Here is a 27,790-nt window from a genome sequence, read left to right on the forward strand (position 1 = left end):
GGGGAAATCTTGCCTGACAAATCTGTTGGAATTCTTTGAGGAAGTAACAGGCAGGAGAGACAAAGGAGAGTCAGTGGATGTTGTTTACTTGGATTTCCAGAAGACCTTTGACAAGGTGCCCCACATGAAGCTGCTAAACAAGATAGGAGCCCATGGTATTACAGGAAAGGTACCAGCATGGATAGAAGATTGGCTGACTGGCAGGAGGCAAAGAGTGGGAATAAAAGGGGCCTTTTCTGGTTGGCTGCCGGTGACTAGTGGTGTTCCACAGGAGTCGGTGTTGGGTCCGCTACTTTTCATGTTATATGTCAATGATCTGGATGATGGAATCGATGACTTTGTGGCCAAGTTTGCGGATGATACAAAGATAGGTGGAGGGACAGGTAGTGTTGAGGAAGCAGCGAGTCTGCAGAAGGACATGGACAGGTTGGGAGAATGGGCAAAGAAGTGGCAGATGGAATACAGCGTAGGGAAGTGTACGGTCATGCACTTTGGTAGAAGGAATAAAGGCGTAGACTGTTTTCTAGATGGGGAGAGAATTCAGAAATCAGAGGTGCAAAGGGGCTTGGGTCCTAGTGCAGGATTCCCGAAAGGTTAACTTGCAGGGTGAGTTGGTAGTAAGGAAAGCAAATGCAATGTTAGCATTCATTTCGAGAAGACTAGAATATAAAACAAGGATGTAACGCTGAGGCTTTATAAGGCATTGGTCAGACCACATCTGGAGTATTATGAACAGTTTTAGGACCCATATCTAAGGAAGGATGTGCTGGCATTGGAGAGGGTCCAGAGGAGGTTTACGAGAATGATCCCGGGAATGAGAGGGTTAACATACGAGGAGCATTTGATGGTTCTGAACCTGTACTCGCTGGAGTTTAGAAGGATGGGTGTTGGGGTGGGGGGGGGGGGGGGAGGTGGTGGAATCTCATTGAAGCCTACCGAATATTGAAAGGCCTGGATAGAGTGGACGTGGAGAGGATGTTTCCAGCAGTGGGAGAGTCTAGGACCAGAGGGCACAGCCTCAGAATAGAAGGATCTCCCTTTAGAACAGAGATGAGGAGGAATTTCTTCAGCCAGAGGATGGTGAATCTGTGGAATTCATTGCCACAGACGGCTGTGGAGGCCAAGTCATTGGGGATATTTAACGTGGAGGTTGATAGGTTCTCGATCAGTGAGGGTGTCAAAGGTTACGGGGAGAAGGCAGGAGAATGGGGTTGAGGGAAAAATAAATCAGCCACGAGTGAATGGTGGAGCAGACTCGATGGGCCGAATGGCCAAATTCTGCTCCTATATCTTATGGACTAAAAAGTCCATTATGGTGCAAAGTGGTCATAGTGTTGCTGAAGGGTTGTGCCAGGTGGCTCACGAACCAAATGGTTGAAGGGAAGGAGCTGTTCTTGAACCTGGTGGTGTGGTTTCAGCCACAGCTTTGTGAAGTGACTGATCTCAGTACTGGAGGTAGCAAGAGGGCAGAATAAAATCATGCAGATTCTCTTTACAACCATTATCCATTGAAAGATGGAAAACTCCAAACATGTCTATTCCCAGTGAGGTTTAGACTTACCAGATAACTCACCAGATAACCAGTGAACACTCATGACACTGACCTCCAGGGCAGGAGGTGACAGTCACTGCTAGGAGCTTGGACACCTGCACTACAGTTGGAATAACGTGACAGCAGATCTAGAGAAACCCAAATTAGGGAAGAGGTGGGAATATTACTGTAATTGTACAAGCTCCTGTCTTTCTGCTTATGGTGTGAGACAATCCATTAACTAAAAACCGCAAATAACCAAAACAATAGAAGCCACCTTCTCCTGACTCTTCTCCTCTACAGTCCTACTGTCCTTAGTGAGTTCAATAGGGTTGTGGCTCCTTTGACCAATTTTATCCAGTGCTGGTTGTAATGAGGTCAACGGTTTACATCTGTAGCACCTGCTTCCATCTAATCGAACTAACGAGCTGTCATAAATAATGGTTAAAACTGTTGAAATACACACCTAGTTCGAAGGATGCTGTCAAGTACAAATTTAATAACTGTTTCCCTTAGTAATTAAATCCACATTGTTTTCATGCTTTGCCAACGTGAACTCTCTTTATATGAAAATCCCAACCAGCTAGAAACTGGAGCGAGGCTTTCCTGGGTCTATGGGGAAATATGGAGGCTTTGGAGAGGGTGCAGAAGAGTTTCACCAGGATGCTGCCTGGATTAGAGGGTATGAGCTATAAGGAGAGGTTGGACAAACTTGGGTTGCTTTCTCTGGAGCATCAGAGGCTGAGGGGAGACCTGATAGAAGTTTATAAAATTATGACAGGCATGGATAGGGTAGACAGCTGGTATCTTCTTCCCAGGGTAGAAATGTCCAATACGAGAGGGCATGCGTTTAAGTTGAGAGAGGAAAGTTCTAAAGTTTTTTTTTTACACAGAGAGAGAGGTGAGTGCCTGGAATGTGCAGATATGATAGAAGCATTTAAGAGACTCTTAGACACATGAATGTGCAGAGAATAGAGGGGTATGGACCATGTGTAGGCAGAAGGGATTAGTTTAATTAGGTGTCATTATCTTAAGTAGTCCGTCACAACATTGTGGGCCGAAGGGCCTGTTCCTGTGCTGTACTGTTCTACGTTCCATGTTCTATATCCACAGAGCAGGTTTGAGTACATTGCTCCAGAGGAACCTGCCTGCTCCGCAGAAGACATAGGACTGGGACTCATGGCTCCTTAAGCCTGTTTTTCCATTCAGTGGGGAGTTGGCTGATCTTCTGCTTGGCCCATGTACACCGGACGACCTTATTTCCAGCCCAGAGCTCACCATCTTCACAAGAACCTTTGCATCTCCCCTGCCTTGGAACACATGGTGGATTAGGAGCGAGCATCAGTATGATGAAGTAATTACTGAATTATCTATTTATTAGCTGTTAGTAATTGACTTCAGGATGAGTCAAGGTCAATTTGAGGCCATTAGTGCAGTCTGTGGCTCAGCTCATTAGTTAGGAAATCAGATGAAGCCACTCTTGAAGAACGTAGGCCATCACCTTGAGGTTCTCCACTGAGGAAAATGAGAAATTAAAAGCTGCATCTTAGATGTACTCATGTAATCTTCCCCAAAACTAAATGCTTAAAAGGAGCACTGCAGCTGTGAAATCCATCCACGACCAACGCTGGGGGAACTGAAACACTAATAGGCCAGAAATCCAAGTGCACTGAGGCAGTGTTTTAATAATTTAGCTCATCACTTTAAATTGAAGGTACAAACAACCATCGCAACAGGATCCTCAACTGATATACCTGAGGCTTTGAAACACACAACAAGTAATTTTCCTGCAATGCAACTTGATCATTCATCCTGTGGAGTTTGTTCGTTTTCATTTGTGCTTAAGACATTGTGATTTTTTTTTTCTTTTAATGTTCTTTTTAATACAAGTTATCCTTCAGTCGAGCAATCCACCCTTTGAACAGTCTTTGCACTTACATCTTCTGCCCCTTTCTAAACAGTGGGAATCCTCGTGAGCACACGGAGGTCACCCTGGCCTTCGGCACTCTGAAGTCTTCCAACGCAGAGTGCTGACTGATGCACGCACCTTCAAACACACGGACTTCTGCAGGGAGTTGTTCCTTAGACCCTGAAGTTGAAAACACTTTTCTTGTATGTGACTGCTTTTAACATTTGCTGTGTTTATGTTGCACTGTACTCTGCAGAGCCAAACTACTGGCATCAGCCAGTTTCCCAGAATCAGTCCTGATGAAGGGTCTCAATCCGAAACATCGACTGTTTATTTCCCTCCACGGATGCTGCCTGACCTGCTGAGTTCCTCTAGCATTTTGTGTGTGTTGCTCCAGATTCCAGCATCTGCAGTCTCCTGTGTCCCAGAATCAGTGCACCGCTCTGGACATCGGTATCCAGCAACCTGTGCAGTCAGGATTTTAGGTTCCTCCCTCCTCTCCCCTCCCCTCCCCTCCCCTCCCCTCCCCTCCCCTCCCCACCTTTCCTCTACCCTCCTCCTTTCTGCCCTCCTCTCCCCTTCTCTCCCCTCCCCATCCCTCCCCTCCCCAAAGACCTATCTATGCCCCTCATGATTTTATACATCTCCATAAGATCACCTCTCAGTCTCCTACACTCTAAGGAATAAAGTTCTAGCCTGCCCAACCTCTCCTTATAAACTTAGTCCCTCAAGTCCTGGCAGCATCCTTATAAATCTTTTCTGCACGCTTTCCAGTTTAATAACATTTTTTCTAGAGCAGGGCGACCAAAACTGAACACAATACTCCAAGTGCAGCCTCACCAGCATCCTGTACAATTGCAGCAATGACCTGCCAACTTTTATACTCAGTGCCCTGACTTAAGGCCAGTGTGCCAAAAGCATTCACCACCCAACTCATCCTTGAAAACCTCTTCATGTCTCCTGTGTACCTCCCCATAATCTTCCAACCTCACACACCTTAATGTGATGGATGTTCCTCCAATCCAGAGAAATATCTTTCATCTTCCCTCTTCCTGGTTGCGTTGGTTCAGAGCCTCCAACCAAGTAATGTCGGTGAAAGTCAAAAAAACACCCGCAGACACTGGAAATCTGAAACAAAAACCGAAAGTGCGAGGAAAGCTCAGCAGATCAGGCAGCATCTGTGGAAAGACAATGTTTTAGGTCTGTTACCTTCCATCAGAAGGAGAGAGTTGCAACTTAGTTTTCAGCAGGAGAGAAGGTTGGAGGGTAATGCGATGTGTAGAACAAGGGGATATGTGTGATAGGACAAGTCAAGATGGCTTAGTGGCAGCAGATATCAGCAGATTAATCTTCTTGGTCTATGCAACGTCATTAATGGTAAGGTTTGTGGGACTTGTACGAATTGCATAAAACCTGAATCAGCATGATATAAAAACAGAAAATGGAAAATGGTGGAAAACTAATCAGGTCCACCAAGCAACCACTAACGGTAATGTTTTAACCTGTCTTTGGTCACATCAGTAACTCCAACTACCTGACTGCTTTCACCTGTACAGGTGTTCAGGTTAGCTGTGCCTTCCTGGGTTCAGGTGTAATGTTTTCTGGGTCTCCGTCAGTGTCACACTGAAACGTCACTCACCTCCCTGACAATCATCAAGAGTCCCACTACGATTCAGTCAGCTCCCTCTGTGTTACTGTCTTCACCTGCCTCCTTTACATGGTGAGAATGATGGAAACTCCAGAAATGTTGTGCTCCTCCCTTAAGATTCTGACCTTTGTTTTATTTGCTCAGTTTATGCCTATTCCTGTAGCCTCTGGCAGTCTGACCTTTGAACCCACATGTGCCACACTTCTTGTTCAGCATTCAGAAGCATATGTTGCTTTCTATAATGGTTAAGGTTTTTTTAAAAATTTCTTTATTAGTCACATGTAGATCAAAACACACAGTGAAATGCATCTTTTGTGTAGAGTGTTCTGGGGGCAGCCCGCAAGTGTCGCCACGCTCCCGGCGCCAACATAGCATGCCCACAACTTCCTAACCCGTACGTCTTTGGAATGTGGGAGGAAACCGGAGCACCCGGAGGAAACCAGCACAGTTACAGGGAGAACGTACAACCTCCTTACAGACAGCAGCTGGAATTGAACCTGGGTCGCTGGTGCTGTAATAGTGTTACAGGGATTGTACAGGGCGGAACAGTAGTGTAGCGGTTAGCGTAACGCTGTTACGAGAATGTTGCCAGGACTCGAGGGCCTGAGTTATAGGGAGAGGTTGGCCAGGCTCAGTCTTTATTCTTTGGAGCATAGGAGAATGAGGGGTGATGTTATAGAGGTTTATAAAGTCATGAGGGGCATAGATGAGGTGGATGGTAACAGTCTCTTCCCCAGGGTAGGGGAGTCCTATCCACACAGAGGGTGGTGAGTGTGTGGAACGAGCTGCCGGAGGAAGTGGGTGAGGGAGGTACAACAGGATCATTTAAGAAGCACTGGGATAGGTACATGGAGGGGCGGGGCTTGGAGGGATATGGGCCGAACGCAGGAAATTGGGACTAGCTGGGTGGGCACCATGGTCAGCATGGACTGGTTGGGCCAAAGGGCCTGTATCCGTGCTGTATTGCTCTATGACTCTGTGACTCTATGGCCACGACAAGGTAGATAGTGAGATCAAGAGTTCGTCTTTATCACAGTCATTATTATAGGTATGCACAAGTCCATGTGTGCACAGGCGCAATGAAAAACTTACTTGCAGCAACATCACAGGCACAGAGCATCAGATAAGCAGCATTCACAAGAAAAACATAAATTAAACACAAATTATACACAATTTTTACAAGAAAAGACACAATTAGAACAAAAAAGACGAAGTACATTTTAGTACAGTGAGCAGAGTGCTCACAGTATTGCTGTACTGAGGTAGTGATTCAGGTTTTGTCGATTGGTTCAGGAACCGACTAGTTGAAGGGAAGTAGCTGTTCCTGAACCTGGTGGTGTGGGGCTTCAGGCTTCTGTACCTCCTGCCTGATGGGAGCTGTGAGAAGATGGCATGGCCCGGATAGTGGGGATCTTTGATGATGGATGTTGCCTCCTTGAGGCAGCACCTCCTGTAGATACTCCCGATGGTGGAGAGGAATGTACCCGTTCAAGAGTCTTATAACAGTGGGATAGAAGCTGTCCTCGAGTCTGGTAGTAAATGCTTTTAAGCTTTTTTATCTTGTGCCCGATGGGAGAGGGGAGAGGGGAGAACTTCACTCATGTGGTAACTTTCTCAAACCAGCCACAAACTCAGCCTTTGTTTCATTCGATTTTTTTGAATCAATCTTTGTGTGACTCTCACTTGGCTTTGGGTTAAAGTGATTCTTTAACAAATTGTCCAATTCCTTAAATTCCTTATTTCCTGGTTTGCCTTAAGGCATCCAATACGTACCCATTCTTAATGCCACCTTTGGGTCTTTTACCCTCTGATCTTTTATAGTTTAGCCTCAACACTCTGCCTGGATTTGGTGTGGATTTTGGAGTTATTTAGTAGTTTGATAACTTACTCTACATTCTACATTCTAAAATGTCACTGAATTGGTCAAAGCCTTTATTACGGGGCTTGGTGATAACATTTGCAAACAGTGGCATGACAGAGTGGTGAAATATCACGTGATTGAGCTGTACATAAACAGTGGAACATGACCAAGTGTCAGGACCCGAAATCTCCAAATGTTTACCCCCAAGCCGGAGGGGGCAACCTGAAAGGAGCTCTAAATTCAGCCTAAAGAGGCTGAACCAATTCCACACTTTCAAGCTTCCTTTGTGAAACTGTTCTCGATCAAGACACAAGAATGCAGCTGCACACTCAGCTGGCCCACAGTACATGTGCTACAACATGGCACAAACAAATATTTTCTCCAGTTGTACATTTTTCATGTTCATTTACAGTTTAAAACCACAGACACTGAAGTAGTCACTCAGGAGAAAGGCATTATAAATGGAAGGTTGAGGAATGGGGCAGTGATATTCTGGAGCATGTTAGCATTAAGAATGAAAAGGTATTAGATGGCAAACAGTCAGAGAGTCACAGCACAGAAACAGGCCCTTCAGTCCAACCAGTCCATGTTGACCAAGATTCCTATCTAAGCCAGTCCCATTTGCCTGTGTTTGGCCCATATCCCTCTAAACCTTTCCTATCCTTGTACCTGTCCATGTGCCTTTTAAATCTTGTTGATGTACCTGCCTCAACCCTTTCCTCTGGCAGCTCGTTCCACACATGGATCATCCAGGGTGAAAAAGTTGCCCATGGATGTCTCCCATCTCACAAACCTGTGCCCTCTACTTCTTGATTCCCCAACCCTGGGAAAAAGACTGTGCACATTCACCCTGTCTATGCTCCTCATGATCTTGTACAGCTCTGTAAGGTCACCCCTCAGTCTCTTACACACCAGTGAATGAAGTCCCAGCCTGCCCAACCCCTCCCCATAACTCAGTCCCTCAAGTCCCTGCAACATCCTCGTAAATCTCCTCTGCACTCTTTCCAGCTTAAAGGCATCTTTCCTATAACGGGGTGACCAAAACTGAACACAATATTCCAAATGCAGCCTCACCAGAATCCTGTACAACTGCAACATAACATCCCAACTTTTATACTCAAATGTCCTGACCGATGAGGGCCAGCGTGCCAAGTGCCAGTTTCACCACCCTGTCTACCTGTGACTGCATGTTCAGGGAATTACGTACTTGTACTCCAAAGTCCCTCCATTCTACAACACTCCCCAGGGCCCTGCCGTTCACTGTGAACGTTCTACCCTGGTTTGACTTCCCAAACTGCAACACTTCGCACTTATCTGAGTTAACTTCCATTTGCCATTCCTCGACCCACTGACCCAGCTGATCAAGATCCCTCTGTAAATCCTGAACCATCTTCACTGTCAACCACACCACCAGTTTTAGTGTCATCTGCAACTTCCTCACCATGCCTTGTACATTCTCATCCAAATCGTTGATATAACTGACAAACAACAATGGGCCCAGCACCGACCCTGGGGAACACCACTGGTCACGGGCCTCCAGTCCAAAAAATAACCTTCCACCATCCCCCTCTGCTTCCTGCCATCAAGACAATTTTCATCCAATTATCTAGCTCTTCCTGGATCCCAAGATGTCTCGGAGCACATAAAGGTGGATAAACCCCCAGGGCCTGATGTAATGTCAGCACATTGATGACGGTTGTGCAGGAAGTGTTGTCGAGCTGGATTTCAGTAAGGCCTTTGATAAAGTCCTGCATGGTAGCTGGTCCAAACGATTGGTGCCCCTGGGATCCTGGGGAAGTGGATCCAAAATTGGTTTGGTAATGAAGGCAGAGGGCAATGGTGGTGGGTTGTTTTTCAGATTGGAAATCTGTAACCAGTAGTGTACTGCAAGGATTTGTGCTGGGACCCTGGTTTGTGTATAACTTGGATGTGAATCCAGATTATGAGAGGCATAGAGTGGACAGCCAGCACCTTTTCCCCAGGGTGGAAATGGCCAATACCATAGGACATCCGTTTAAGGTGAGTGGAGGAAGGTTTAGGGGAGATGTCAGAGGTAGGTTTTTTTTACACACAGAGTGGTGGGTGGCTGGAACTCACTGTCGGGGGTGGTGCTAGAGGCTGATACAATAGGGACATTTAAAAGGCTCTTAGAAAGGCACATGGATGTAAGAAAAATGGATGGTTATGGGCTGTGTAGGAGGGAAGGGTTAGATTGAACAGGGAGTAGGTTTATATAGGTTGGCACAACATCGTGGACTGAAAGGCCAGTACTGTACCATTCTATATGAAGGTAGGGGGTATGATCAGTAAGTTTGCAGGTGTCACAAAAATTGGCTGTGTTGCAGATAGTGAGGGGGTTGTCTGAGGCATGGGACGGATCAGCTAAACGTTAGGTGGAGAAATGGCAGATGGAATTTAATCCTGACGAGTGTGAGGTGGTGCATTTTAGGAAGGGAAACAAAAGGTAGGACGTACAGAGTAAACAGTAGGGCCCTGGGGAGTGTTGTAGAACAGGGGGACCTAGGGTTCAAGTCCATAAACCCCTGAAAAGTGGCAGCACAGGTAGAGGAGGTGATGAACATGGGATACGTGCCTTTATCAGCTGGGGCACAGAGCAGGGATATCGTGTTACAGCGTTATGAAACATTGGATTACTCACACCTGGAGGATTGTGTGTAGTTCTGGTTGCCCCACTGTAGGAAGGAGGTGACTGTACTGGAGAGGGTGCGGAGGAGATTCACCAGGATGTTGCCTGGGGTGGAGTGTTTCAGTTATGAGGAGAGACTGAATAGGCTGGGTTTGTTTTCCTTGGAGCGGAGGGGCTGAGAGGTGACTTGGTAGAGGGGTACATATGAGGGGAATAGATAGGGTCAGTAGTCAGCACCTTTTTCACGTGGTGTGGGTTTCAAAATCAAGAGGACATCGGTTTTAGGTGAGAGGGAGGAGATTTAGAGGGGATCTGAGGTGCTTTCTTCACACAGAGGGTGGTTGGAATCTGAGCACCCTGTCTGGATACATCATGGTCTGGTACAGCAACTGCTCTGCCCAGGACCACAAGAAACTGCAGGGAGTTGTGGACACAGCCCAGCACGTCATGGAAACCAGCCTCCCCTCCATGGACTCTACACTGCTCACTGCCTCGGTAAAGCAGCCAGCATAATCAAAGACCCCACCCACTCCAGACACTCTCTCTTCTCCACCCTCCCATCAGGCAGAAGATACAAAACACTGAAAGCACGTACCACCAGGCTCAGGAACAGCTTCTTCCAGCTGTTATAAGAGAATTGAACAATTCCCTAGTACGATAAGATGGACTCTTGACCTCACAATCTTCCTCATTATGACCTTGCACCTTATTGTCTCCCTGCACTGCACTTGCTCTATGACTGTGACACTTCGTTGTGCATTCTGTTAATGTTTTACCTTTTGTGCTACCTCAATGCACTGTGTAATGAAATGATCTGTGGATGGGATGCAAAACAAAGTTTTTCACTGTACCTCGGTACAAGTGACACTAATGAACCAAGTTACCAATTTCTTGAACTTCAGCACGTCGGCTGCTGTTCCACTGTTGCTCCAATGGCCATCCCCTCCCCCTCCCCCCCCCCTCCCCCTCCACCACTCTGCTGGCATGCTAGGCTAGGGAAACATGCCCTGTTGATGTTTAACATTCTGTGATGTATTTTCTAAAGCTAGAATAGTTTTCTACTTTTTATTCACAGTGGTATGCAGTGACATGACTCATGGACGGTAAAGTCACCCAATCACACACTCTAATTTTTAGTTTTGCTTAAAATTGCATTGAAATTAAACTTGTGAAGTGGAAACGAAGAGCCAGTGCCCCACAGCCCAAAGATTACATCTCATGCTAGGCCTGACCTCAGGTTGGGACAATATTTCCTCTGAAGTCCTGGCATGTGGCGAGACCACTTTGTGTCACCACTACAATTGCACTTTGAATGAACCCATGAATTTCTTTGCTTTTCAGATTAGACATGGCAGTGGAAGCATTTGACCAGTGGAAACTGTCATGTTAACATGTAAGAGATAAAAAGCATTATCAGAATAATCAAACTACTTTGAAAGTACAGCTATTAGCTTTAGATTGCACTGTTATCCATCCATGCTTGTCAAATGCAAATGCTAAGTTACCTGATCTTAAATTCCATTTTCTTATTAATAGACTTGGGATTAGAATTGTCGCTCAGCTGACGAATCAATTCAGCAGCAAATCTGGGCAAATTATGAAGCAGTTTATATGCCATTTAAGAAATCAATCACACTGGTTGAATTATAATAAATCCTGAAGTATATCCTTCTGAACTGAGCTGTGTTATTTTGATTTAAGTGTTCTAATCACAAGCAGCTGTCAACATCTGAGCTCCAACGGTGCCCAGATTGACAATATTCAAACTTCAGTCCTCAAAATTATTTATTTCTGACTCTATCTTAAAAAGTATTTTCTCACTTCAAAGGCCAAAATGAAAGGTATTTGCTAGTTCCAGCTGGTGGTGGGGAGTGGGGTGTCCTTCAGAATGGTCAACCCAAGGATCTTGCTTTTCCGTCCATTAACCTTGAACTGTTGGTATTGTGGCCAGCCATGCATCAGTGCAAGGGCTTCGATTGCATTGGTATCAGGGTGAACGAACCTACAAACACGTTCACTTGGACCAATTGTAAAGTGAGGGATCCAAATGAGAGCAGTCTCAGCAACATTCTGTGAGGTAAAATGTTGTCCTTTGGGTTTTGTGGCCCAGGAATTCCATCACGTAGCACAGTGAGTAGTTTCTGAGCAGTTTCCATGCCCGATTGGTTCCAGCCTCCTGTGCATTTGAGGAATTTATGCATCGCACAGTGAAGACATAAGTAATCCCATCGATAACATGGTTTCACTCCAGCTGAGGAACAACTGGACACCTGGGACTTGGAAAAACTACATCACTTGTGTTTCCAACAGATACAAGGCTTCCTTCAGCCTAGCTCGATGCAGGCTCCAGTGATCAGGTCCGAGGCCAACGTGGTTGTCACATTGATCTGCCTCTTGTGGCAGATCTTCCATCTGCCTGAACACAGTTCAACTGTGATTCTAACCCCTCCACCCATCCCTAACATTGGGTTGTGTCCCTGGTGACCACCCCTGGCCCCCACTCCACCCAGTGTCCCAAACTAATCCTCCTTCACCCTCGCTGGCTTCCCTCAGCATGCACCCCCTTACATACACCCCCACACAGACATACAGTCTGACCCACTGAGATGTCACTGCATACAACCTTTCCCAGACATTATAACATCAACAACACAAGACACAGACAAAGGGCATTAACTGCTCCTTAACAGCTACATTACTTCAGCCATCGAGAAATCGGAGATTTCCTTTACTCCACCAATGTCTCTCCCACCTAGACTAACCTGTCAGTGATAATAAACCTGATTCTGATTCTGGTTTCTCTCTCCACAGATGCTGCCTGACCTGCTGAGTGTTTCCGGCATTTTCTGTTTTTATTTCAGATTTCCAGCATCTGCAGGTTTTCCAGTTTCATGTTGTTTCCTCAACTCCGTTCATTATTTGTTGGTTTGTGATTCAGGATTATACTCACTCTGTACAATTCACAATCTTCAATGTATGGACACCATGGTGAAAATAAAGTTTCGTCCATACATTAACAAACCTCTTTGGGCTGCACCAGTGTTTCGGTTATTGCATTCGACTATCTCAATGGGGCTCCTGGGGACGTTGCTGAAGGAATTCATGTGCAATCCCCACCCAAACAGTTCAACTCCATCAGACTGATTTATCATAATCTTGCAATTGTATCTGGCAAGTCACCAGTCCAAGAGTCACCAGTTAAAAAGTCACCTCCAAATTCTCTTTAAGAATTACACAGTGAATGGTAGGGCTCTGAGGTGTGCGGTAGAACAAAGGGACCTGGGAACACAGGTCCATAATTCCTTGACAGGTAGATATTGGTATTGGTTTATTATTGTCACTTGTACCGAGGTACAGTGAAAAACTTGTCTTACAGACCAATCGTACAGGTCAATTCATTACACAGTGCAGTTACATTGAGTTAGTACAAAGTGCATTGATGTAGTACAGGTAAAAACAGTAACAATACAGAGTAAAGTGTCACAGTTACAGAAAAAGTGCAGTGCAATAAGGTGCAAGGTCACTACAAGGTAGATCATAAGGTCATAGTCCATCTCATTGTATAAGGGAACCATTCAATAGTCTTATCACAGCTGACCCTAAGGTTGTAAAGAGAGCTTTTGGCACTTTGGCCTTCATAAATCAGGGCATTGAGTGCAGGAATTGGGATGTTATATTGAAGTTATACAAGACATTGGTGAGGCTGAATTTAGAGTGTTGTGTGCAGTTCTGGTCACCTACCTACAGGAAAGATGTCAATGAGCTTGAAAGAGTGCAGAGAAAATTTACACGGATGTTGCCAGGACTTGAGGACCTGAGTTACAGGGATAGGTTGAATAGGTTAGGACTTTATTCCCTGGAGTGCAGGAGAATGAGGGGAGATCTTACAGAGGTACACAAAATTATGAGGGGTATAGATAGGGTGAATGCATGCAGGCTTTTTCCCCTAAGGTGGCGAGAGACTAAAACTATAGGTCACAGGTTTAGGGTGAAAGTTGAAATATTTAAGGGGAATCTGAGGGGGAACTTCTTCACTCAGAGGGTGGTGCGAGTATGGAACGAGCTGCCAGCGGAAGTGGTGGATGTGGGTTCAATTGTAACATTTTTTTTTGCAGTTCCAGCAACCAGAACAGCAGAGGGGAGGAGCCAGCAGCTTTTTTTAAAAGTTGTTTCTGATTGGCTAAGTGTGTGGCACGTCAGCCAATAAAAGGCAGGTAGGATAAAGCGGGTGGTCGTTGTGTGAGAGGGCCAGTGTAAGAGTGGGGAGCTGAGGCTTTGGCGTGAAGAGGTGACGGCTAAGGTCAGGTTCTGTGAAGTTCTCTTTCTTTCATTATCATTGAACAGGTAAAGCAGTGGGAATGACTGTGGTGTGCTCCTCTTGCATGATGTGGGAAGTCAGGGAGATCTCCAGTGTCCCTGCATCTGGCTGCAGCTTCTTACAGGCTGTGTTAGGGAACTGGAGCTGGATGACCTTTGGATCATTCAGGATACTGAAGGGTTGATAGACAGGAGTTACCAGGAGGCAGTCACACCTATGTCGCAGGAGGCAGGTAGCTGGGTGTCCCTCAGGAGAGGGAAGGGGAATAGGCCGTCAATGCAGGGTCCATAGAACATCGAACACTGCAGCACAGTACAGGCCCTTCAGCCCACAATGTTGTGCCGACATTTTATCCTGCTCTAAGATCTATCTAACCCTTCCCTCCCACATAGCCCCCTATTTTTCTATCATTCATGTGTCTATCTAAGAGTCTCTTAAATGTCCCTAATGTATCTGCCCCACAACCTCTGCAGGCAGTGTGTTCCACACACCCACCACTCTCTGTGTAAAAAAACTTACCCCTGACATCCCCCTTATACCTTCCTCCAATCACTTTAAACTTGTGTCCTCTCGTGTTAGCCATTATCGCCCTGAGAAAAAGTCTCTGACTGTCCACTCGATCTATGCCTCTTATCATCTTGTACACCTCTATCAAGTCACCTCTCATCCTCCTTCTCTCCAAAGAGAAAAGCCCCAGCTCACTCAACCTATCCTCATAAGACAAACTCACCAATCCAGGCAACATCTTGGTAACTCTCCTCTAGACCCTCTCTAAAACTTCCACATCCTTCCTATAATGAGGCAACCAGAACTGAACACAATACTCCAAGTGTGGTCCAACCAGAGTTCTATAGAGCTGCAACATTATCTCGCAGCACTTGAACTCAGTACCCTGACTAATGAAGGCCAACACTCCATACGCCTTCTTAACAACCCTATTAACCTGCGCGGCAACCCTGAGGGATCTATGGACGTGGACCCCAAGATCCCTCTGTTCCTCCACACTGCCAAGATTCCTGCCATTAACCTTGTGTACTGCCTTCATATTTGACCTTCCAAAGTGTATCACTTCACACTTTTCTGGGTTGAACTCCATCTGCCACTTCTTAGCCCAGCTCTGCATTTTATCAATGTCCTGTTGTAACCTACAGCAACCTTTTACACCATCCACAACACCACCAACCTTTGTATCATCAGCAAACTTACAAACCCACCCTTCCACATCCTCATCCAAGTCATTTATAAAAATCACAAAGAGCAGGGGTCCCAGAACAGATCCCTGCGGAACACCACTGGTCACCGACCTCCAGGCAGAATATGCTCCATCTACCACCACCCTCTGTCTTCTATGAGTGAGCCAATTCTGAATCCACACAGCCAAGTTTCCCTGGATCCCATATCTCCTCACCTTCTGAATGAGGCTTCCATGAGGAATCTTATCAAACACCTTACTAAAATCCATGTACACCACATCCACTGCTCTCCCTTCATCAATGTGCTTTGTCACACCCTTAAAGAATTCAATCAGGCTCGTGAGGCACGACCTGCCCCTCACAAAACCATGCTGACTGTCCCTAATCAGCCTATACTTCTCCAAATGCCCACAAATCCTGTCTCTAAGAATCCTGTCCAGTAATTTTCCCACCACTGAAGTAAGACTCACTGGTCTGCAGTTCCCAGGGTTGTCCCTACTCCCTTTCTTAAACAAAGGAACAACATTTGCCACCCTCCATCTGGCACTACTCCTATGGCCAGTGAGGATGCAAAGATCTTTGCTAAAAGCGCAGCAATCTCTTCCCTCTCTTCCCGTAATAACCTTGGATATATCCCATCCGGCCTCGGTGATTTATCTATCCTAATGTTTTTCAAAGTTCCAGCACATCCCCTTTCCTCACGTCGACATGCCCTGGCGTATCGGTCTGTTGTACACCATCCTCACAAACGGCAAGGTCTCTCTGGTGCCCCGTGGCTGTTCCCCTCAGTAACAAGTACATTGTTTTAGATACTGTTGGGGGGGCGGGGTGGGGGGGTACCTACCAGGGGAAGCCACAGCAGTCAGGTATTGGGCATTGAGTCTGGATCTTTGGTTTAGATGGGACGGGGGGAGAAGAGGCAAGTGATAGCGACAGGGGATACATTGGTTGGGGACCAGACAGGAGGTTCTGTGGATGAGAACGAGACTCTCGGATGGTATGTTGCCTCCCAGGTACCAGGGTCAGAGATGTCTTGGATCAAGTCCACAGTATTCTTAAGGGGGAGGGTGAGCAGCCAGAGGTTGTGGTAAACGTTGGTACCAATGACATAGGCAGGAAGGGTGACGAAGTCCTGCAAAGTGAGTTCAGGGAGTTAGGTGATAAGTTAAAAGACAGGACCTCCAGGGTGGTGATCTCAGGATTGCTACCTGTGCCACATGCTAGTGAGGCTAGAAATAGGAAGATCGTACAGTTTAACACGTGGCTAATGAGGGGGTTCAGGAGGGAAGGCTTCACATATTTGGATCATTGGGCTCTCTTCCAGGGCAAGTGGGACCTGTACAAACGGGACAGTTTGCACCTGAACTGGAGGGGACCAATATCCTTGCAGGAAGGTTCACTAGTGCTGCTCGGGAGGGGTGGGGGTGTGTAGGGGGTTCAACTGGAGTTACAGGGGGTGTGGGAACCAGAGTGGCAGGGCAGCAAGTGCAGGGGCTGTGGGGAAAGTAGATGTTAAGACTACAAGCAAAGGAAGAAGTCGACAGGTTGAGCGTAGTGGGACTAATGTTCTGAGATGTGTCTATTTCAATGCAAGGAGTATTGTCGGTGAGGCAGATGAACTTAGAGCATGGATCAGCACATGGAATTATGATGTTGTGGTCATTAGTGAGACTTGGTTGCAGGAGGGGCAGGACTGGCAGCTCAATGTTCCGAGGTTCCGATGTTTTAGACACGATAGAGGGGGAGGTATTAAAGGGGGAGAAGTGGCATTACTCATCAGGGAAAATACCACGGCAGTGCTCAGAGAGGACATACTGGAGGGCTCGACTACTGAAGCAATATGGGTGGAACTGAGGAATAAGAAAGGGATGATGATGGTAATGGGAATATATTATAGACCTCTCAATAGTCCACGGGATTTATAGGAGCAAATCTGTAGAGAGATAGCAGACAGTTGCAGGAAATATAAAGTTGTGATAGTAGCTGATTTTAACTTTCCACATATTGAATGGGACTCCCATATTGTAACAGGACTGGACGGGATCGAGCTTGTCAAATGTCTTCAGGAAGGTTTCCTTCATCAGTATGTTGAGGTCCCAACTAGAGAGAGCGTGATACTGGATCTCCTCTTAGGGAATGAGACAGGGCAGGTGACAGACGTGTGTGTAGGGGAACACTTTGGATCTAGTGATCATAATTCCATTAGTTTCAAGATAATTATGGAGAAGGACAGGACTGGTCCTTGGGTTGAGATTCTAAATTGGAGGATGGCCAATTTTAATGGCACTGAAGGGATTTGGCAGGTGTTTTCCAGCATAGATGCTTGGTAGGTGGGAGGCTTTCAAGAGTGAAATATTGAGAGTACAGAATCCATATGTTCCGTTAGAATAAAAGGCAAGGCTACCAGGTTCAGGGAACCTTTGGTATCGAGGGATATTGAGGCCCTGGTAAAGAAAAAGGAGGCGCATATCAGGTATAAGTGGCTAGGATCAAATGAGGTGCTTGAGGAGTATAAGAAATGCAAGAGAACACTTAAGAGAAATCAGGAGAGCAAAAAGAGGACACAAGGTGAAAGAGAATCCCATGGGTTTCTGTAGCTATATTAAGAGCAAAAGTGTAGCAAGGGACAAAATTGGTCCTCTTGAAGATCAGCGTGGTCATCTATGGTGTGGGGCAGAAAGAGTTGGGGGAAATTTTAAATGGATTTTTTGCATCTGTATTTACTCAGGAGACAGACACAGAGACTATAGAACTGAGGCAAAAGAATAGTGAGGTCATGGACCGTATTCAGATTACGGAAGAGGAGGCGCTTGCTGTCCTGAGCCACAGGTGAGGTACTGGAGGACTGGAGGATAGCTAATGTTGTTCCGTTGTTGAAGAAAGGCTCTCAGAATAAGCAGGGAAATTATAGGCCGGTGAGCCTGACATCAGTCGTGGGTAAATTATTGGAAGGTATTCTGAGGGACAGGATATATAAGTATTTGGATAGACAGGGCCTGATTAGGGATAGTCAACATGGCTGTGTGCGTGGCAGGTCACATCTAACCAATCTTACAGAGTCTTTCGAGGAGATTACCAGGAAGGTTGATGAAGGAAAGGCAGTGGACGTTGTCTACATGGACTTTAGCAAGGCCTTGGACAAAGTCCCGCATGGGAGGCTGCTCCAGAAGGTTAAGTCACTTGGCATTCAGGATGAAGTAGTCAATTGGATTCAACGTTGGCTTAACGGGAGAAGCCAGAGAGTGGTAGTAGATGGTTGTCTCTCTGACTGGAGGCCTGTGACTGGTGGTGTGTCGCAGGGATTGGTGCTGGGTCTGTTGTTGTTTATCATCTATATTAATGACTTAGATGATAATGTGGTAAACTGGATCAGCAAATTTGCAGATGACGCTAAGATTGGGGGTGTAGTGGACAGCGAGGAAGGCTATCAAAGCTTGCAGTGTGATCTGGACCAGCTGGGAAAATGGGCTGAAAAATGGCAGCTGGAATTTAATGCAGACAAGTGGGAGGTGATGCAGTTCCAGCAAACCTGCCCACAAGAATATTGGTCCCCCTTCAGTTCAGGTATAACCCATCCCTTTTGTACAGGTCGTACATTCCCCAGAAGAGATCCCAATGATCCACAAATCTGAAACCCTGCCCCCTGCACCAACTCCTCAGGCACACATTCATCTGCCATATCATCCTATCCTTACCTTCACTGGCACGTGGCACAGGCAGCAATCCAGAGACTTGACTTAGCCTCCGCCTCCTCTCGCTGAAACCTCTTGAGCCAATACCTTAGTCCCCCACTCTAACTGGTCCACTCCAACAATGGCTGCTCTGCTTGTACCTACCTTCCTTTTACTCACTGCTGTTAATTAGCCAATCAACTGGTAACAATTTGCAAATGTGCCCCTTGTAGACTCTTGCAAGGTGAAACTCACAAGCACAGGCACAGAGACTCGTCTCTTTTCAAAGGTCCCGCTACAAATCTGGCTCCAACCTCCCAACTCTGCAAGGTGACTCTGTGGGAGGCGAGGGAAGAGATTGCGGAGCCTCTGATGATGATCTTTGCATTGTTGGTGGAGACAGGAGAGATTCCGGAAGATTGGAGGGTTGCGGATGTTGTTCCCTTATTCAAGAAGGGGAGTAGGGATAGCCCAGGAAATTATAGACCAGTGAGTCTCACCTCAGTGGTTGGTAAGCTGATGGAGAAGATCTGGAGAGGCAGGAGTTATGAACATTTGAAGAGGTATAATATGGTTAGGAATAGTCAGCATGGCTTTGTCAAGGTCAGGTCCTGCCTTACGAGCCTGATTGAATTTTTTGAGGATGTGACTAAACACATCGATGAAGGGAGAGCAGTAGATGTAGTGTATATGGATTTCAGCAAAGCATTTGATAAGGTACTCCATGCAAGGCTTATTGAGAAAGTAAGGAGACATGGGATCCAAGGGGACATTGCAATGTGGATCCAGAACTGGCTGGCCCACAGAAGGCAAAGAGTGGTTGTTGAGGGGTCGTATTCTGAGTGGAGGTCGGTGACCAGTGGTGTACCTCAGGGATCTGTACTGGGATCCTTGCTCTTTGTGATTTTTATAAACGACCTGGATGAGGAAGTGGAGGGGTGGGTTAGTAAGTTTGTGGATGACACAAAGGTTGGGGGTGTTGTGGATAGTTTGGAGGGCTGTCAGAGGTTAAAGAGGGACATAGATAGGATGGAAAGTTGGGCTGAAAAGTAGCATATGCAGTTCAACCCAGGTAAGTGTGAAGTGGTTCATTTTGGTAGGTCAAATATGATGGCAGAATATAGTATTAATGGTAGGACTCTTGGCAGTGTGGAGGATCAGAGGGATCTTGGGGTCCGAGTGCAAAGGATACTCAAAGCAGCTGCGCAGGTTGATTCAATGGTGTATTGTCCTTCATCAGTCGGGGAATTGAATTTAGGAGCCAAGAGGTATTATTGCAGCTATATAGGTCCCTGATCAGACCCCACTTGGAGTACTGTGCTCAGTTCTGGTCACCTCACTACAGGAAGGATGTGGAAGCCATAGAGAGGGTGCAGAGGAGATTTAGAAGGATGCTGCCTGGAATGCGGAACATGCCTTATTAAAGCAGGCTGAGGGAACTCGGCCTTTTCTCCTTGGAGAGACAGAGGATGAGGGGGGACCTGATAGAGGTGTATAAGATGATGAGAGGCATTGATCGGGTGGATAGTCAGAGGCTTTTCCCCAGGGCTGAAATGGTGGCCACAAGAGGACATAGGTTTAAGGTGCTGGGGAGTAGGTATAGAGGAGACGTCAGGGGTAAGTTTTTTACTCAGAGAGTGGTGAGTGTGTGGAATGGGCTGCCAGCAACGGTGGTGGAGGTGGATACGATAGGGTCTTTTAAGAGACTGTTGGATAGGTACATGGAGCTGAGTAAAATAGAGGGCTATGGGTAAGCCTAGTAATTTCTAGGGTAGGGACATGTTCGACACAGCTTTGTGGGCCGAAGGGCCTGAATTGTGCTGTAGGTTTTCTATGTTTCCATGAAACTGACAAGTATAGTTCAGCGTTCTCTTTATTTTGTGCTCCTTGAAGTGATTTGACACACTGAGCATCAAATCTATTATCAACCCATGTCCTTTATCATTTTCCCTTCATCTACTTTCTGCACCATCCATAAGATTCTTGTGACATCCACTTTGCTCTTATCTCTCATTGTGTTTCATCTTCCATGATTCTGCCCACTTATTGGATTTGTGAAACTCCTTCTGGATCCTTGACTGCTGTTTCTGATTTAGCTGTTAATCCTGAGGGGTGTCTCTGCAACCTGCCAGCTCAGAATAAGAGGAATGTTGGGATATTTTATGAAGAGACAAGGAGGTCATCTGAAATGGGAAATCTGAATTAAAAAGGAGTTTCAATAAATCACATGGAAGTCAGGCACAGCTCAGTGCCCAAGTCAGAAACAGGAAATGTAATTCACAATTTCTTACTGATCACGGTGAGTGGAGAAGCACAAGAAGCTGACTTCAGATCAGCGTAGTTGAGTAAATGACCCCAAGGCACTGGTGGGAAATCCACACGGAAGCAGTAACCCATCTATTCTTCATGATGGAAACTGCAGTGTTATTTGGTTTGAAAGACTTGAGGTTCCACAGCGCCAAAAATCACCGTCCAGCTACAAATTTGTAAGAAGTCCTGCAGTGAAAGAAAAGTTAGTGTTGTGACTGGAGGAAATGGGTAGAACATAGAAAACCTACAGCCCTTCGGCCCACAAAGCTGTGCCGAACATGTCCTACCCTAGAAATTACTAGGCTTACCCATAGCCCTCTATTTTACTCAGTTCCATGTACCGATCTAACAGTCTCTTAAAAGACCCTGTCGTATCCAGATCGTTAGATCAAAAGATCGTTAACATCTTTTATTCATTGCTTCTAATTAGATTACATTAGTTTACAGGATGGAAAAAGGGCAGAGAAAAAGAAATCTGATTCAAGTGGGCGCAGCAAAGATCTTTGTGAAACTCTACTGTAGAATATGGAGAATAAATAAACATAGAAGATAGAACAGTACGGCACAGTACAGGCCCTTCAGCCCACCATGTTGTGCTGACCTATATAAACCTACTCCACAATCAATCTATCCCTTCCCTCCTACACAGCCCATAACCCTCTGTTTTACCTACTTCCATGTGCCTATCTAAGAGTCTTTTAAATGTCTCTATTGTATCAGCCTCTACCACCACCCCTGGCAGTGTGTTCCAGGCACCCACCACTCTCTGTGTAAAGAACCTACCTCTGACATCTCCCCTAAACTTTCCTCCTCTGACCTTAAACTGGTGTTCTCTGGTATTGGCCATTGCCACCATGGGGAAAAGGTGCTGGCTGTCCACTCTATCTATGCCCCTCATAATCTTGTACACCTCTATCAAGTCACCTCTCATCCTGCGTTACTCCAAAGATAAAAGCCATAGCTCTAGGAAGAACCCTGAATACACTGTTAAAAATATGAATTCTCCATAGGTTAACATGAAACTTCAGGAACATACTGAAGAGTTGATCATAAGATCAAAATGGAAATTGAAATTGTGGTTGTCTTCAGATAACGCAACAACAGAAGACTCTACAATTACAAGAGCATAGTCAAGGAAGAGCTGTGAGATTTTGTGGATGTCAATATGGATGAAATTGAAGATAAGCATAGAATCATTAATCAAGCTAATAATACGTCCTTGCAGTTTTAACCAGCCTTGTGTTAACAGAAATAATTAATTCAATCCCATAGAGTTTGACAATAAATCTAAGGTTTAAGCATTCCTGACAGTCTCAAGATGAGCAAATTCTTGAGACATGATGGTAATTACCCAGAGCAAATAGAGATCAAGCCTCTGAAGAGCTGATGAACATTGTGATGGAGCCATTCAAAATCCAAACACTGAGGCTGCTGAAATAACATGAAAAGTACAGTGATTTACCCAGGAAAGGGGCGAGGGAGGGGATGGGTCGGGCTGAAACAAGAACTTCTCCACGTAACTCGCTGAAAGACTGACATCACCTGGACCAGAAATAAAAATGGAAAATATTGACCTGTGGAGACAGGAACAGAGTTTATACTGTTTCAGGCTGATGGGCTTTCATCAGAACTGGGGAAAGAGAGGAAGGAAGGAAGATTTTAGTTGCAGGGAATGGAGGAAGGGGCTGAAAGGAAAATCCTTGGTTTTCCCAATAAGGAATCCTAGTTAGGTGTTTGACAAGGTCCCTCATGGGAAATTGATCCAGGAGATGAAGATACACAGGATCCACGGTGAGTTGGTCGTTTGGATTCAGAACTGGCTTGCCCATAGAAGACAGAGGGTAGTGATGGAGGGGTGTTATTCTGGCTGGAGATCTGTGACCAGTGGTGTTCCTCAGGGATCAGTGCTGTGACCTCTGTTGTTTGTGATTTACATAAATGACTTCGACAAAATGTAGACGAGTGGATTAGTAAGTTTTCAGGTGACACAAAAATTGGTGAAGTTGCAGACAGTGAGGAAGGTTGTCAAAGGATATAGATCGATTGCAGATACGAGCAGAGAGATGGTAGATGGAGTTTAATCCAGTGTGAGGTGTTGCACTTTGGGAGGTCAAATGTAAGAGGAAAGTATACAGTTTATGGCAGGATCCTTAACAGCATTGATGTACAGAGGGATCTTGGGGTCCGTCCACAGATCCCTGAACCTGGCGATGAGACAGTAAAGCAGGCGCGTGGCGTGCTTGCCTCCATGGCCCAGGGCACAGAGTGTAAAAGTCAGGAAGTCATGTTCCAGCTGTATAAATCTTTGGTTTAACCACACTTGTAGTATTGTGTACAGTTCTGGTCGCCCCATTACAAGAAGGGTGTGGAGGCTTTGGGGAGGGTGCAGAAGAGGTTCACCAGGATGCTGCCTGGATGTGCATATTAGGAGGTTGCTGACCAAGTGGGAAAGGGGTGGCCTTGTTGACTGAACAATGTGGTTAAAGGAGGAAGGTCACTTGATAAAACTTCTTGGTATGCATTCTAGCAGAATTGGCAAACCTGTTGTTTCCTCAATACCCTAACTGTCAACCAAACACGGTATTGGTATTGGTTTATTATTGTCACTTGTACCGAGGTACAGTGAAAAAATTGTCTTGCAAACCGATCGTACAGATCAATTCATTACACAGTGCATTGAGGTAGTACAGGGTAAAACAATAACAGAACACAGAGTAAAGTGTCACAGCTACAGGGAAGTGCATTGCAGGTAGACAATAAGGTGCAAGGTCACAACAAGGTAGGTCGTGAGGTCAAGAGTCCATCTCATTGTATAAGAGAACCATTCAATAGTCTTATCACAGTAAGGTCGAAGCTGTCCTTGAGTCTGGTGGTACATGCCCTCAGGCTCCTGTATCTTTGGCCTAATGGGAGAGGCAAGAAGAGAGAATGACCCAGGTAGGTGGGGTCTTTGATTATGCTGGCTGCTTCACCAAGTCAGTGAGAGGTATAGACAGAGTCCATGGAGGGGAGGCTGGTTTCCGTGATGTGCTGGGCTGTGTCCACAACTCTCTGCAGTTTCCTGCAGTCCTGGGCAGAGCAGTTGCCGTACCAAGCCGTGATGCGTCCAGATAGGATGCTTTCTATGGTGCATTGATAAAAGTTTGTCAGTGTCAAAGGGGACATGACAAATTTCTTTAGCCTCCTGAGGAAATAGAGGCACTGGTGAGCATTCTTGGCCATGGCATCTATATGGTTGGACCAGGACAGGCTATTGGTGGTGTTCATTCCTAGGAACTTGAAGCTCTCAACCCTCTCAACTTCAGCACCATTGATGCAGACAGGTGCATGTACACCGCCCCCTTTCCTGAAGTCAATAACTAGCTCTTTAGTTTTGCTGACATTGAGGGAAAGGTTTTTGTCATGACTCCATGTCACTAGGCTCTCTATCTCCTTCCTGTTCTCTGAATCATCGTTGTTTGAGATATGGCCCACTATGGTGGTATCATCTGCAAACTTGTAGATAGAGTTAAAGCAGAATCTGGCCACACAATCATGAGTATATAAGGAATAGAGTAGAAGGCTGAGTGGTTAGCATAACGCTTTACAGCGCCAGTGACCCGGGTTCAATTCCGGCCACTGTCTGTAAGGAGTTTGTACGTTCTCCCCGTGTCTGCGTGGGTTTCCTCTGGGTGCTCCGGTTTCCTCCCACATTCCAAAGACATATGGGCTAGGAAGTTGTGGGCATGGTATGTTGGTGCCGGAAACGTGGCAACACTTGCGGGCTGCCCCTAGAACATTCTACGCAAAAGATGCATTTCACTGTGTGTTTCGATGTACATGTGACTAATAAAGATATCTTATCTTGTGGGGCACCAGTGTTGAGAATAATCGTGCTGGAGGTACTGCTGCCTATCCTCACTGATTGCGGTCTGTTGGTCAGAAAGTCAAGGATCCAGTTGCAGAGGGAGGTGTTGAATCCCAGGTCTCGGAGTTTGGTGACGAGTTTGCTTGGAATTATTGTATTGAAGGCAGGGCTGTAGTCAATAAACAGTAGTCTAACGTAGGTGTCTTTACTGTCCAGATGCTCAAGAGCTGAGTGGAGGGCCAGAGAGATGGTGTCTTCTGTTTGTAAAGTGCTTTGTTTTGTTTCCTTTGTTTGAAGATCCTGACTGATGTTGTAGAGCTGGTGGGTTTAGTTTAGGAGCCGCTGGTTTACCACTGCACCTGGTCTTATTAACCTGGTAAGTGGCAAAGAAGGTTCCATTCTTTACAAGCTGGTGCTGGAATCCAAGAATCATCTGAGAACATTGGTGATTTGTTGTGTTTTTTTCAAACTTGCTGTTTTTAATACCACCTTAATGTTAGAAATGTCACTGAGTTATCTGTTTGCTGAGTTGGAAAAGCTGGAATTTACAGCCTGGGCACTTTGGTTTTTTTTTAATAATAAACGTTTATTCACTAAAAGCACTACAAAAGACAACCAGTGTCAATACATGACATCTAATACAGAAAGGAAGAAACTACGCAACGACATACTACAGTAGAGAATGCAAACTAATACTAACGAAATACACACGCGACGATACACCCGTCAACGCGACACGTGACACTTCAAAGAAGAATCGCGTTCGTACCGTCCACGACACACGCGATCCCCTGAGGGGCCCACCGAGCACGGAACTCGGCTAGGGTGCCCGTGGAAACCGCGTGCTCCCGGCACCTTGGTTTTTACCATGTTGTGCCTGCTGGTTCTAGTTTGCTGCTCTACAGATAGTTTCAGTGAAATGGACTGGATGGTCCTGTGTTACATTCTTTGTTCCTTGTTGAGTTGTCATTGTTTGAGATTCTAATTACAGTATATTGAAATACATGGATGCTTAAATAATAACCATTTAAGATGACATGATTGAAAGTGGTTCTTCAATTAAGGCGTACAGTTGGGTCAAATCATGAATGGAAAATTTCTGTCACTTGTGTCTTCCCGTAAAGAACCAAGATTTTTTTCTGGACAATTATTTTCCTTTATAAAACTGAAGATTTTCAGTGGTGGTAAGTTGTTGTCAGTATCTCATCTCATGGATGCAGTGTTTGGTTGTGCCACACTCGGTCAGTTGAATGATTTGACCCTCTTGCCGATGCAGCCGAACAGGGTGATGATTGGGACCATTCACTCGCTTGTCTGTGGACACACACTGTAGAAACACACTGTAGACACACACTGTAGACAATATTTGATACCAGGTATAACACCTCCACAAAGTGAATGGCAATTGATAGGCAAATTGCTTCCTTGTGATGATATACTCCAGATATTGAAGTTAGAAATTCAGTTGAGACTGCTGTAAAATGGCCTGCCAGATTTCTGAACCGGTGGGCAGACAGTCGGTGGTCCTGGAGTTCTGGGAACACCACCCACCACCTGGAAGAGAGACCCCTGCCTGACCAGCTGTCTGGCCTTCTGTACATAACAACCACATCAGCACCTCTGCCTTGGTGAGCAGCTCCCAATGTGCAATCTAACTTGCTGCCCCAAAAGGGACCTTTGGGAGATGCCACCACAAAGGTAGGTTGAAGGGTAGCTGAGGAGGAAGTCGGCTGGAGTGTTCCATTGGGACGAGTCCTGGGCCCTCTCTCTGGTTTACCCTCTGCCCCTTCTGATTGCCCATCCCCTTCCTCCTGATCACATTTTCTTTCCTGCAAACTCCCATCTTTGAATGGTCGCCTCCCTTCTCCCAGAACCAATCTGAGGTTCAGTTCCTCTTCGTCAGTGAGTACCCTGTGAGCAGAGACCTTGGGATAACTAACGTCGGTACCAGCGGTGCCTCAGACCTTTCGTATTACAGCACACAAGGAGGCCCTTCACCCCATTGGGTCGAGGCTGGCTCCCAATACAGCAATAGTATCAGTAGACCAGACGCAGACTGGGCGACTGCTTCACTGAGCACCTTCGCTCCATCTGCTGTGGCTGTCCGGAGCTCCCAGTTGCAGCCATTTTAATTCCCCTCCCCATTCCCACCCGACCCTGTCTGTCCTCGGCCTCCTGCACTGCCAGGGTGACGATAAACACAAACCAGACGAACAGCCCCTCACATTCCCCCTGGGCAGCCTACACCCCGACGCCATCAACACTGAATTCTCCAACTCCCGGTAACCTGCCCCCCCTCTGTCCCCTTCCTCTCTCCTCCTGATCCACCTCCTCCTACACCCCCCACCCCCATCACCCTGTCTCTCCCCCCTCCCCCACCCCCTCCATCTGCCTGCCGCCCACACACCCCTCCCACTGGGTCCCCTCCCCCCACTGTTCCCACCTGCCCTCCCCACCTCCCTCCCTTGGTTCCAGGCTCCACCTTCCTCCCCTATCAGATCCCACCATCTGCAGCCCTCTGTCACCCCCACCTCCCACCTCCCAGCCTCTGTCACCATCCCCACTCCCCCCTCCCCCATCTGCCCATCACCCCTCCTCACCTGGATCCACCCATCACCTGCCGGCTCTTGGCCCTCCCCTTCCCTCCATCTCTCTACACCGGCTCTCTCCCCTCTGTCTTTCAGTCCAGATGAAGGGTCTACCCCGAAACGTTGACTGTCCATCTCCCTCCACAGACGCTGCCCGACCCGCTGAGTTCTCCAGTGTCGTGTGTGTTGCTCCAGATTCCGGCATCTTCCTTCTGCTGTGTCTTCAGTCCCATCTGCTTCATCCGCCCCCACCCCCACTTCCCCGCA

The 27,790-nt window shown here is 46.4% G+C and overlaps 1 protein-coding gene across 1 annotated transcript in view; it reads left to right on the top strand.

Moving 5' to 3' along the window:
- dlgap2a (discs, large (Drosophila) homolog-associated protein 2a) overlaps nucleotides 1-27,790 on the top strand; it is a 122,518-nt gene that overhangs the window by 66,890 nt on the left and 27,838 nt on the right. The gene's annotated exons all lie outside the window — the stretch shown is intronic.

Source organism: Pristis pectinata, chromosome 10, assembly GCF_009764475.1.
Source record: "Pristis pectinata isolate sPriPec2 chromosome 10, sPriPec2.1.pri, whole genome shotgun sequence".
Lineage (NCBI taxonomy): Eukaryota > Metazoa > Chordata > Chondrichthyes > Rhinopristiformes > Pristidae > Pristis > Pristis pectinata.